This window comes from Ictidomys tridecemlineatus, chromosome 1, assembly GCF_052094955.1.
Source record: "Ictidomys tridecemlineatus isolate mIctTri1 chromosome 1, mIctTri1.hap1, whole genome shotgun sequence".
NCBI lineage: Eukaryota > Metazoa > Chordata > Mammalia > Rodentia > Sciuridae > Ictidomys > Ictidomys tridecemlineatus.
The window spans coordinates 235,402,007-235,414,854 of NC_135477.1; positions in this window are offsets into that span (position 1 = coordinate 235,402,007).

A 12,848-nucleotide genomic window follows, 5' to 3' on the forward strand; every position below is an offset into this window, starting at 1 on the left:
TTCAGATTATCCAAATTTAACAAAATACTTTAATCACATTTTCATATTAGATTAGCCAAGAACAAGAATTAATCAAAAAGCTATTTTCAAAGTAATAAGTTAAACCTAGATACGAAATTATAATTGTGTCTGGATTCATGTCTTCATTCATTTGAAAATGTCTATCAAATCTCTACTATATGCAGAACATTGTATTTAATGTCATGACAAATCCAAGTATAAAACTGATATAAATCCTTTTTTCAAGAAATGTATTTTTTCATTAAAGACCTAAGATTGATATTAGGGATTTGAATCTTTGTGGAACAGCAATAAGTGGTCACCATAGACCCACAAGATATAGGTTTTAAAAATGCATTATTATGGAAAAAAGACTAAAAGAATAGGTTTTAAAAGTTTTCACCATAAAGATGATAAACGCTTGCAGACTTATATATTTACCCCGATTTTAACATTTTATCACATATACATATACATAAACGGACTACAATATATATTGTTCCATACATATATTTTTTATGTTTTTATATATTAATAAAAATAAATGTAATAAATATTTTAAAATGTGCTTGGGGCATTTATAAGAGGAGAAAAAATCTCATATTGTGGTTCTGTTTAGCTCTGAAGGAATAAGTTTTGGTAAAATAGAAAATTTTTGGCTAGATAGAGATGACCCTATCTATAAGACAAGGCAAACTAATGATATCTGAAAACAGCAACATTAAAACAGTTCAGGAGGAACAAATTTTGTGTCAAAAAATAATAAAAGCTTAAAAGGATGTATTCCTTCATTTGCACAGGACATTACTTACAATGCACTAAAGAAATCCAAAATTATGGTGTTGGAGTGTGCCTGAGTAGATTTCTGTGCCAGACTCTGCTTAACTCCAAAATAAACGTAAAATGTAAAACTAATATTATATTCCTTAAAGAATTGTTTTGAACAATCCTGAAGTTATTGGAAATTCCTTAGAATAGTGTCTGACTTCTGTTTGCACTTAGTTAGAAATTATTTATTGTTTCTGCATTGATAGGTACTCTTTGAGAGAATGGATCAGGTTGTGGTATATGGTAAAGTTGATCTGTGTTAATTTAAGTTTCAACTTTTGTGGAAATATCTCTTAATGGAGTACAATATGAAAATATCTATCCAATAAGGTGTTCTGGGACCTATATTCTGTGGAATCAATGTGAGGCAGAAGTTTGAGAAACTAAGCAATGGCTGACTCTAGGGACAAATGACATTTTATCACTTTTTCAAACAATGTATTGAAGATGGTGTCATCTAAGCGTTAGTATGTGAGCTTTCAGAGGGATTTAAAGTTTGTGAGACAGGAAGATCAGTGATGAATGATCCTCCATGACAGTTGGGACAAAGATACCAAAAATACCTTGGGAGTTGATCTGTTATTAAAATGAATTTTTTCAGGTTCTCTTATTTTTTATAAAGAACAGATCAAAGGAAATTTTAAATGAATCTCACTGTTTGAGGAAGAATTCACAAATGCTCTAAAAGTGAAAAATTTTAAGGAAGAATTGCAGAAAAGCTACAGCTTCTGCAAGTTACTACTTAAGCCTCTTTAGCCTTAAGGCACTAGATGTGGGAAAACACTTGAGCTCTCTAATTCAGTTAGTTTAATCTCTTTGGGTTTTAAATTTTTCTATTTTTATGGTCTATAAACCTCTCTCTTTTGATAACTCCCCTTTTACTTTTTGCTTTTATTTATTTCATTTACAAAGTTCATATACATAATAGCAGGTTTATCTGATTATTTTCTTCCCTCTGTATCTTGAGAATAATGTTGACATTTGAACTCTGGTCTTTCTTTTGTCTTCTATGCAGATCCCCACTCTGAGATACAAAGTCTGACTTGTTCCATGGAAGATCATAGTCTTGCCTTCTGCAAAGTGAAAAGTTAAAGTTATCTATTTATTCATTTAAGTCCTATGATACTTCTTAACATGATTGACCTGCAGGACAAATTGACCTGTGCACAAAGACTAATCAGTTAGTAGTCTTAGCTTCCAAATTTATTCCCCCCCCCCAACCAAATTCACTTGGTAGACATTGGCCTTCATCTCTGTCCATCTTCATGACTCACAGACATGTGGAATTCCTGTATCTACTGCAGAAGAGTCAACTACTTATGTGAATTTAAGTTTATTGACTCACTCCTTTTCTCTGTTGACCCATGCAGTCAACTATTGTTACTTTGCTGTATTACTCTTTGGTGCAAGATCATCCTGATTGATACTTAGAAATATTTTTTTTAAAATTTCATTCCTTTCAGAATTTTAATGTCAAGACATATCCACTCAGACCAAACAGATTTTTTTTCTTTTTTATATGATTCCCCACCCCTCGCCCTACTTAAAATGAATAAAAACAAGCTTCATTCATTTTGTGGAGGAATAGCACACTTCTTCCCTTTATGTCATTAGATTTATTTATTTATTTATTTATTTGTTTGTTTGTTTGTTTATTTATTTATTTATTTATAACAGTGGAATGCATTACAACTCTTATTACATATATAGAACTCAATTTTTGTATCTCTGGTTGTATACATAGTATATTAACACCAATTAATGTATGTACTTTGGATAATAATATTCATCACATTCAGCCATCATTAATTACCCCATGCCTCCTCCCTTCCCCTCCCACCCCTCTGCCCTATCTAGAGTTGTCTATCCCTCCCATGCTCCCTTCCCTATCCCACTATGAATCAGCTTCCTATGTAAAAAAAAAAAAAAAAAAATTCAGCATTTGGTTTTTTTTTGGGGGGATTGGCTAACTTCACTTACCTTTATCTTCTCCAACTTCATCCATTTACCTGCAAATGCATAATTTTATTCTCTTTTATTGCTGAGTAATATTCCATTGTGTATATATGCCACAATTTTTATCCATTCATCTATTGAAGGGCAACTAGGTTGGTTCCACAATTAGCTATTATGAATTGTGCTGCTATAAACATTGATGTGGTTGTGTCCTTACATATGTACATTACCATGTACATATATATAATGTACATTATAAATGTACACTAATATACATATACATTTTATATATGTACATTATAAATGTACATTAAGTAATCAGGTTTGTCTTTTGTAAAGACGTAAGTATTTGTCAGGACCTGTAATTCCAGCTGCTTGGGAGGCTGAGGCAGAAGGATTGTGAGTTCAAAGCAAGGTTCTTCAAAAGCAAGGCACTAAGCAACTCAGTGAGACTCTGTCTCTAAATAAAATACAAAATAGGGCTGGGGATGTGGCTCAGTAATCAAATGCCCCAGTTTAATCCCCAGTAACCCCCACCCCCCTGAAAAGAGTTAAGTATTTAAAACACTTTGTTAATTCACTTTTTTCTTCAATGGTGTTTGACCATAACCCTTCCAAGTGTTTTCTAGGGCTCTGCTGTCTAAGCAACAGTAACTTGTCACAAGCACCCATTCAGTAAATGAAAAATTTGGATTGTTCCAATTCAAAAGCGCTGTAAGTGAAAATATATAAGACATTTTGCAGACTTATTATTAATAACATAATATAAAATATCTTGGAACTATTCTTGTATGGTGATTGTATGTTGACAATTTTTTTATATTTGGTTGAATACAAGCAATTTAATTTTTCTTTATTTTTAAAATTAGGATTTCTACACAATTTCAAGTTATCTATGTGTCTACATTTTATTTATCCTAGAAAAGTCTATTCATGGGACTTACATATGCCATCTGTGTGCTTAACCCAAACATTAATTCCTCATTTCTTTCATTTCTCTTCTTTAACAAATGTAATCTCTCCTAGACTTCATTTGCTACAATGTCACAATAAATAACTTGGGAAAAAAACCTGATTTTTTAATTATTTTAAAGGAGGCATTATTCTTATTTTAAAAATAAAGAGAGGCATCTGGGGCATCAGGAATTTACCTACAATTTTTTTTAAGGGATTTGACCTTTTGATGAAGGGCTCTGGTTTAGGAGAATCTCTGTTGAAATCCTTCAGAGTCATAACCTGAAAGGAAACAAAGCATATAAGAAACCCTGTTTTCCATGGGTATTTACTAGGGAAGAAACAGGATAAGATATTTAAATCTCACTGATCCTTAAACTTTTAAAATAAGGATAATATTTGAAAAATAAAAGTGTACAGAACTCAGTGTTATCTACTGCATTCACAATTTTGAGTAACCATCACTTCTGGCTAGTTCCAAGACACTTGGATCAACCCAAGAGGTTTTAAAAGCAGGCAAACTCATCTCACAAGAATTTCTCTTTGCAACTGGGAGCTTGTGTGAGTCAACCTTCTATAACCATGATATAACACCTCAGAAAATAAACCTAAATAGGAAAGGTTTATTTCGACACATGGTTTAGAGCTTTCAGTCCATGGTTGGCTTTGAGGCCTGCGGTGGGGCAGAACATCATGGCAGGTAGCACGTGTCAGGGCAAATCTGCTCACCTGATGTCGGCTAGCCGGTCTGGGAAGAGAGATCACTTTTGTAACAATACTCCTCTTCAAAATACCATAAAGCTACATACAAATCCATAAAAGGATCAATCCACTGATTAGGTTAGAGCCTTCATAACTGCACTAAACCCCAAAAGACCCCCCTCTGAACACTGCTGCATAAGAGACCAAGCCTTCAACATGTGAGCTTTTGAGGGATATATCAGAGAAAAACCATAGCAGAACTCATTTTGTGGTTTCCATTCTAAGGATATCATAATGATTCCCATCATTTCTGGCCAAAGTTCATAGTGCAGTTGGTAGGATGCAGGTGTTTCTTCTCATAATGCCACTTTTAGGCCTTATACCCTACTGTTCTATGTTGAGCAAGTTATTAATATTAATAACCCCAACACTCTCCATTCAGAGTAATATAAATTCCAAAAATCTGTAGAAACAATAATCTACATAGTAAAATCAGTTCTTGGGCTTGAAGCTTTTTTGGAAAGTTTATGGAGCTTATACTTAATACTTTCCCATTTGCCTTATGCCTGTGCATGACCCTTAAGACTATTAACTATAGTTTAAGTCACTACTTTTATACTCCACAGCATTTAGTCTACATATGTGTATTGAATAGAGAAATATGTGTCAATTCAACACAAGAATAAATATTCTAAAATAAAAGATCCTATTAAAAAATTAAATTCTTCATGAGGATGACTATCAATAATCATATTGTCAAATCTATTAGAAAAAATTAAGATAACTTTTTAAATAATCAACAATTTTATTTACATATTTTTTTTCATTTTCTCATTAACAGAATATCTTTTAAATTACACTGTGATTATTGAACTTTTCATTTGACATTGAATAAGGATCACTATGTAAAACTCTCCAAATATTCAGTTACATAGAAATAATATCATATAGATATTTACTATCTTCTATTTTAAAAGTCACAGAATATAAATACCATATTAAAAATAACAACTTATATCATTTATGAAAAATTTATTTGAAACTACTACAGAAAAGAACATGAATTTAAAACTGAAAAAAATTAAAATTTTTGGCTCCAAAAAGAGATGTTAAATAAAGTTATGAGGTGGTGAAAAGGCACTAAGGGGGTTACTTGACTAAGGGATAACACAAATTTCCTTTTGAAATAAAATGTTAATTGCTCAAAATTTTATGTAAAAGAAAGAAAAGTAAATTCTAGTCATGTATCATTAAAAGAATAACTTATAGAAATAAATGATAACATGAAGAGCAGTAAAAAAAATCATAAAAGTTACATTTCACAGAGAGGTGTAATGATGAAAAATATTACTTATTTCTAGAGAAATAGAAAGTTTTATGACAATTGTTTTTGAGCTTTAAAGGGTGTATGTTTATAAATTAAAATTACTGAATTGTAAAGCTTCCACAGTAACATGGGATGTGCAAAAATCCTCAGAGAACAAGTGCTGAGCCTTTTATAAGTTACCATTAAAATTTTAATATTTATATTTATTTTAAACTCACAAGCAAGGCACGGACATAGACATGTAAAGAATGTGTTACACATTTTGAAAGATTGAAAACAAACAATCCCTTTTATTATAAGTTCAGAGAATAATAGAAAAATAAATAAATTAGACCCTAAATAAAAATGAAATAATTAGATAATAGTTCCGGAAAGCCTGAAGCACAAATAAGTTATAAGTGAAACATGAAATGCAGATAACATTATTCTGAAGAGTAAAAGCAGATTCTGGAAACTTTTTAAAATGATATTCAATGAAAGTAGTTAGCTGTATCACTCTCTACCTGAATATGTAACAATAGTGACAGCTGATCAGAACATCAGGGCCTGTCAAGTATGACCCCTCAATATGTTCACAGCACACATGAGCAGGCACACAGGTGCACATTGAGCAAAGAAGAGGTCACAGAACTGTGGAATTAATATAAAAAAAATTAGCTCGAGAATTTTGTTGAAAGGGCTGTGCTGTGTGGCTGGAACCATCCATGAGAAACAGACCCTACTCATTCCGCAAAGAACACCAAATAATACCTAGTCCAGCAGTATACTACAGCCTTTGCTAACTTCCTGTTTACACTGCATCAGCTATCATTCTCGCAGGAATGAAGGACTTTCTATTCCAGATTCTGGAAGTGTTTCCTGAAGGTAGCCCTCCCTTAGAATTCTTCTGCAGGACTTCTTTAGCTGAGAATAGCTGTCATGACACAGGGAGTGTCCCCATCCCAACAAGGAAACAATGTCAGAACTAATTGATGCAGACTATAAAAGCCGATTGCTCACACACTCAAGTTATTCTAAGCACTTTAACATCTTTATTTTGCCAAGACTCGTGTGCTATTTAAATATTTTTTTATTGTTCATTACTCCAGATAAAATTCAAAGCATGTTCTGACAGTGGGTAGTCATTTTACCATTCATTATAAAAAAGAGCTTAAAATTGTGATTGATAGGCTGAAGAACAAGACATATCATTAGTCCAAGACTCTTCAGTTATAACAAGTGTGAAAATTAATCTTGTGACCAATAGACTTACCAAATCAAATTTATCTTCTTCTAAATTGTTCATTCAGGTAAAGGGCAAAGATATTTAGAGAGGTGAATTCCATAGAACTTTCACTTAAAAATTTTATTCCCCATGAGATATCATACCAGATTGTTTTAAACAAACATATTAATACTTATCTTGTAAATTATTCTATGCTGTAAGCATAAAAATGTTCATTTGTGGTTTCCTAATTTTCATTGAAACATCAAATGATACCAAAGATATGCTGCACTTATAGTTTTTAAAAATATTCCAGAGTTACGTATTCATGATCAAATATTTTCACTCTTTCAAACACCTAATAGCATCTTACATTTGTTGTCTTTTAAATCCATACTCTAGCAATATGGCCTAAATTTACTTGACATATTTACAATAACAATGGTTCAAAAAGCCACATATGAAACTCCTACAGTATATGTTTCAGTGTGAACTGACTTTAAGTTTCATATCACCATTTTCATAGTGTCATTGATGTCTCTACACAATCAATATGTTACTAGTATATTCTGCAAGTTTATTTAAAGTACGTACTAATAAGGCTCCTTTCAAGAGAGATAAATCACCTTTATATAAGAACAAGGAGAGTATAGAGCATTATCAACAGGAGGTTAGAATAACAAGGAATTGCATAAAGAGAGAGAGGAGACCTTGAAAGGACATTTTATGTCTGAGTGAGGGTGGTAACTGAAGAAGAAAACACTATAAATAAAATGTTCTAGTAAGCTGGGAATAGCTCAGACACCATTGTAAATGGTGTTTGAAGCCCACAAAATTGGAGGAATTTTGTGTGTGTGTGTTTCTGGTCACAGTCAAATTTTGAAGATGGAGAATTACCTGCTAGATCACTGATATATCTCTGCTACCAAAACACGTGGGGGTGCTGTGGGCTTGCTGGAGAGCCAGCAGAAAGTGTTGGCTAAACTGGCCAGAATGCTCCTGGAATCCTCAGGTTTGGGGCTGCAGGCCTTTCATTGACTCACCCAGAAGCAGTCACTTGGAAAATTCTGGGAAGCCAGTTTGTGTCCGGGGCAGTGTCACTATTCTCTTGGCTGTCTCAAAACCTTTCAAGCCGAGGTGCAGGTTACCTCTGGAAACTCTCCAGGTGAACAGGTGCTGAGTGAAATGGGAGCTGCTTTCTCCTGTGACCACCAGGGCATTACTCAGCAGTATCACACCCTCCAAATCAACAGAACTAGCACAGCACATCCTCTGAAGACAGGAACAGAAAATCTTTTTACATATTTTTAACATTCACTGCTGAAAAGTTTTCTATATAAATTCTTTTTTCAGCTACATTATAAGAGAGCAGAAAAAAAGAGATAATGAATTAATAACTAATACATGCTTTTTGGCCACTCAGTTCCTCATCTTTTGCACATACCTGGCCACACATAAGCTTCTATACAGAAACACGCGTGATACTTTTTACCTAAAAAGCTGTAAGTATTCCTCTCACAAATGAAAACTTTCTCATCCTGTTTTTATACACCCACTTGCCGCAGTCTGGCTTCAGCAAAATAACCAGATGGGGGGGGGGGGTGGTGACGAACAACTTGTGTAAATTGATACAGCAGGAGTAGGAGCCGTTTATTGTAGGACAGGAGGGGTATATATACATTACACACAGCTTACCTTAATTAACATAAACTAGATACAGAAGTCAACCACTAAGAAATCTCCACACTTAATGGCTCCCTGGAGTTACTTCACAAACCACTCCCTCTGGCAAAATGCCAGGTGCCATCCAGACTTGTTTACAGACCCTAACACCCACTCACACATACACAGGACCAGTAGTCACTGAATATATTTTTGTGACTATATTAATCATTCTCACTTTCTAGCACAGTTCCACTCCATGAATATTCTTTTGCCTAAATATCAAACCGGTTCACGTCCAATGATACACACACACACACACACACAGAGATTTCATGGTGAGTAGGAAAGAGAAGAATTGATTAGCATATACAAATAAGCACCTGCTTATGAAAGAAGACTATAGTGTGTATTTCCTTGACCGAAAATAAATAAATATGGCTTATTCTTACCCTACCCATTTTGTCCCTGTGATCTCCAAAAATAATGGGTTGGGGTTCATTATCCAATAGAGTAAGCCAGACCTGAATTCTAGAATGGTTTTCATCCTCACATTTCTTGATTATCGGTGGGGCTGGGAGGCAAAAGGCATTGCTATAATTTTTCAGTTACCATGAATATCAGGAATGGAAAAAATAAGAGGCACCAGGAGAATATATTGGATTCCTGCTGTCGGGTTGTTGTTCCCATGAGTCTGCTCACTCCAGTCAGTAGAGCAAAGCTTTGTTCTGTCTAATGATTCAGTGCCATAAGGGGATGGAAATTACTAGATCTCATCTTCTGATTCACTGTAAATTGGTTGTGCTCTCTAGTGGAAACATTTTCTCCTTGAAAACTAAAAGAGTCAAACAAGCAAATTCATGCCCAATGCCACCAATAGAAAGAAAAAAAAATCTACAAATTATATATTAGGTGTAATACTATGAAAAACCACTTCCAATATGACCTCTTAATTTGCAGACTCATGTTTTCAGCCTGGGGAATATTGTATACAAAGTTATCTATAAGACAGATCCGGTCTTTTCAGGAAGTCATCACACTCTTTCCCATAGTTGTGTTCTCATGAGCAACTATTTGAACAACAGCGGTAAGTTCGACTCTTAGGTTTCAGCGTTAATTTGGTGCTAGTGTCTTTCTGGGCCTTTCTTTTTCTCCAGTATATTATCACTCTGTAAACAGACAGAAGTCCTTTTGGAGAAATCTTGGGGTGATACTTATGGTATGGCAAAAGTGCAGTATTCAACCTTCCTTTCAATCAAGGGTCTCTCTTTCTAAGAATTGACTCAGGTTGGAAAAGCTGAGAAGCTACCTACCATTCTCTACTTCTGTGATTCAAATAAGAGTTTTAGTTCAAGAACTTAAGTTTTTATCCATCTGTTTGCTTTTCTGTTCTATGTATCAAACATTATTCTACTGGACTGTACATCTGATATCAACAAAGATATCTGCAGGCTAAATACACAGATTATCAGTATGCCTCTGAAGGTCTCTGTGGTGTATATGGCAACTTGTTTCAGTGCTTAAGTGTAGTCATGGGCATCCTAATGCTTCTATTCACTTCCACTGAACTTCTTAGAGTTCATATCAGTTATGCCATTTCCTACCTTGTCTTGCATACAAAAGAAATCAACAAATCAACAACAGAGATTTTAATGAATGTAGGCACTCCTCAACTTATGTATTTATCAAACTTTACATATGCTCTTGGTTCAGATTATATATTCTTTAAACATGCTAACTTCATTCACCTCAGTTATGGTTCTGGATGGAACAGAATATCTCTATGGTTAATAAAATCTTAATGGGAATTGTCATCCCCTTTCAAAAATATTTACCCCTACCCCTGTGAGGTTATCACAGGATTTGCAAGCAAAAGAAAAGTAATTTCCTCAGACATTTGGTAACAAACTACTTCAATTGATAAGTGAGTTTCAGAAATATTTGGGAGTTTATAATGTCAGTTTTATCTGGATCAAAAAAGATGTCTCCATTTCAGCATCCAGGATCTAATTCTTTATCAAGCAACACTATAAATTGCACATGAAACTTGATTTGACTGGAAATTTAATTGTATTTTTAATTATGATATATACAAAATTAAAATTTGGGTTTGATTTTAAGCAATATTAGCCTCTGGCTGAAAAGAATATTGGATCTTTATATAGATGTCATGTGAGATTTCCACTTCTTGCTCCTTGGCTTAATTTATAAATTAATATGAGCTTCCTATTTTCTCCCTGTAAGCACTCAAACACACTAACAAGTGTCCTTTACAAATATAACCCACAGTTATCATCACTGTCATAAGGGTCAAATTCAATAGACCCTAGAACTTCCAAGCATATATTTTAGTTTGTACTTCATCATGAACAAGCATACTTGATAACTTGATTGATTGTCATGTAATTGATTAGTAGTACTTTATCTCCTTTTGGCAAGGAGATCAGCACTACAAATAAGCATAATGTCACCAAACCAGTCCCCAAATCTCATCTTTGTGGATCAATCTCTGGGAATTATTTCTATTATCAGTTCTGTTCGAGTTGTGATTTAACATTCATAACCAAATAGTGATTATATTAATAAACTTTCAGATAAATTAATAAGGACTTAACATAAGAGGAAATTCTCACAAAAGAGAATTCTAAAGCATGTCATAAGGATGAAGTGATAACTCCAAAGAAGGAAGAATCAAAAAAGGGTGATATGCTCTCTATGCATTGAATCAGATTTCTCAGTATAAGATGTGGTTAAATCCCACAATTACCAGAGAAGATACCTGAATATTCCTTAGCAAGAGCTGGTCCACTACCATCAAGTTGCTATGATGAGCAGAGAATGATATTCTAGGATGCTGGCAAGTTAATCAATAAGTTACTTTTAGGGCTGAGTTATCGTTAACCTGCTTGAAAATCAGTAGTGGAACTGGTCATATTCACAAAAATTTTCCAGAAAAATTTCCAAGAAATTATAGGGATTTTTTAGCATTCTGACTTATGAGAATGTCATCACTAAGAAACAAGTAAACAGAGAACTGATGTGTCCATGAAATTCAGACCTGATTTGGGAAGTATAACTGAATACATAGTCCCCAAATATTACAAAGAGTGCCAAATACCACCAGAGATTGAACGAAATGTGGATGTGTGTTCTGGGAAAATTAGTTCTTAAGGAATTGCCACTTACTGCTAGCTGCAGAATCAATGTTAGAAAAAAAAAGAAAAAGAAAAAGAAAGACACTCACTCTGCAAGGACACACTTGATAAACCAACAGGGAAAAGCAAAGAGAATTAAATTTCTGTCTTTTAGTGTCCCTACAGTACCCTCTACCAACAAGAACACTTTTGTATATGGTAAAAAGAAATATTACAAAACCAGTTTACTTATCAAAGAACAGAATAACATTGAATTTAAACATGAAATTAACTATATTGACAATTAAGTACAGTATATTCTAAATGAAGGTGTTTCAACTATAAAGATTCTTTTTATACAGAAATCATAATTGTAATAATTTCCACAACATGATAAAAACAGGAACAATTGATTTACATAAACCATTAACAAAATTATGTCTCTTTGCAACTAATAATTTCTTTGTGTAAATACAAAACTTAATTGAAAATGCTTATAGATCTATTATGGTTGAAAATATGAAATAAATTTTATATACTTATTGTTTCATAAGAAAAGAAATTTAAAATTTCTAATAGATTTTTGTATTTAAATGCAAAAACTTTGTGCAGTTTGTTTTGATTCAACTTTATATATTATGTAACAAAAAATCATGGAGTTAGCATATAGAATTCTATTCTAGTTGAATTTATGGTGAGAGCAGAGCAAAAAATGAGACTGCATAGCTAACAAAGGCTTTTAAAATACCTGTTTAAATATGTATACTTGACGATTGTGTGTTTGAAACCAAGCAACTCATAATATAGAAATATTTCATGACCAAGAGGATTCTTCAGTATAATATACACATTTATAAAAAAAATTAACACCTTGTTTGAGTAACTGAAGTCATCTGTTAATGCTGGCAATTGGATACAGGGAATAATTTAATAACTGGGGCAGCTAAAGATAATATAATACTCCTGGTCACTGAAAAGCATCTGCCCACACACACATACTGAGAAACTCAGAATTTTCTACAGCTTATAATTAGTTGAAGTTTGTGCCTATAAACTGCCTCATGTCTGTCAGTGGGAGGAA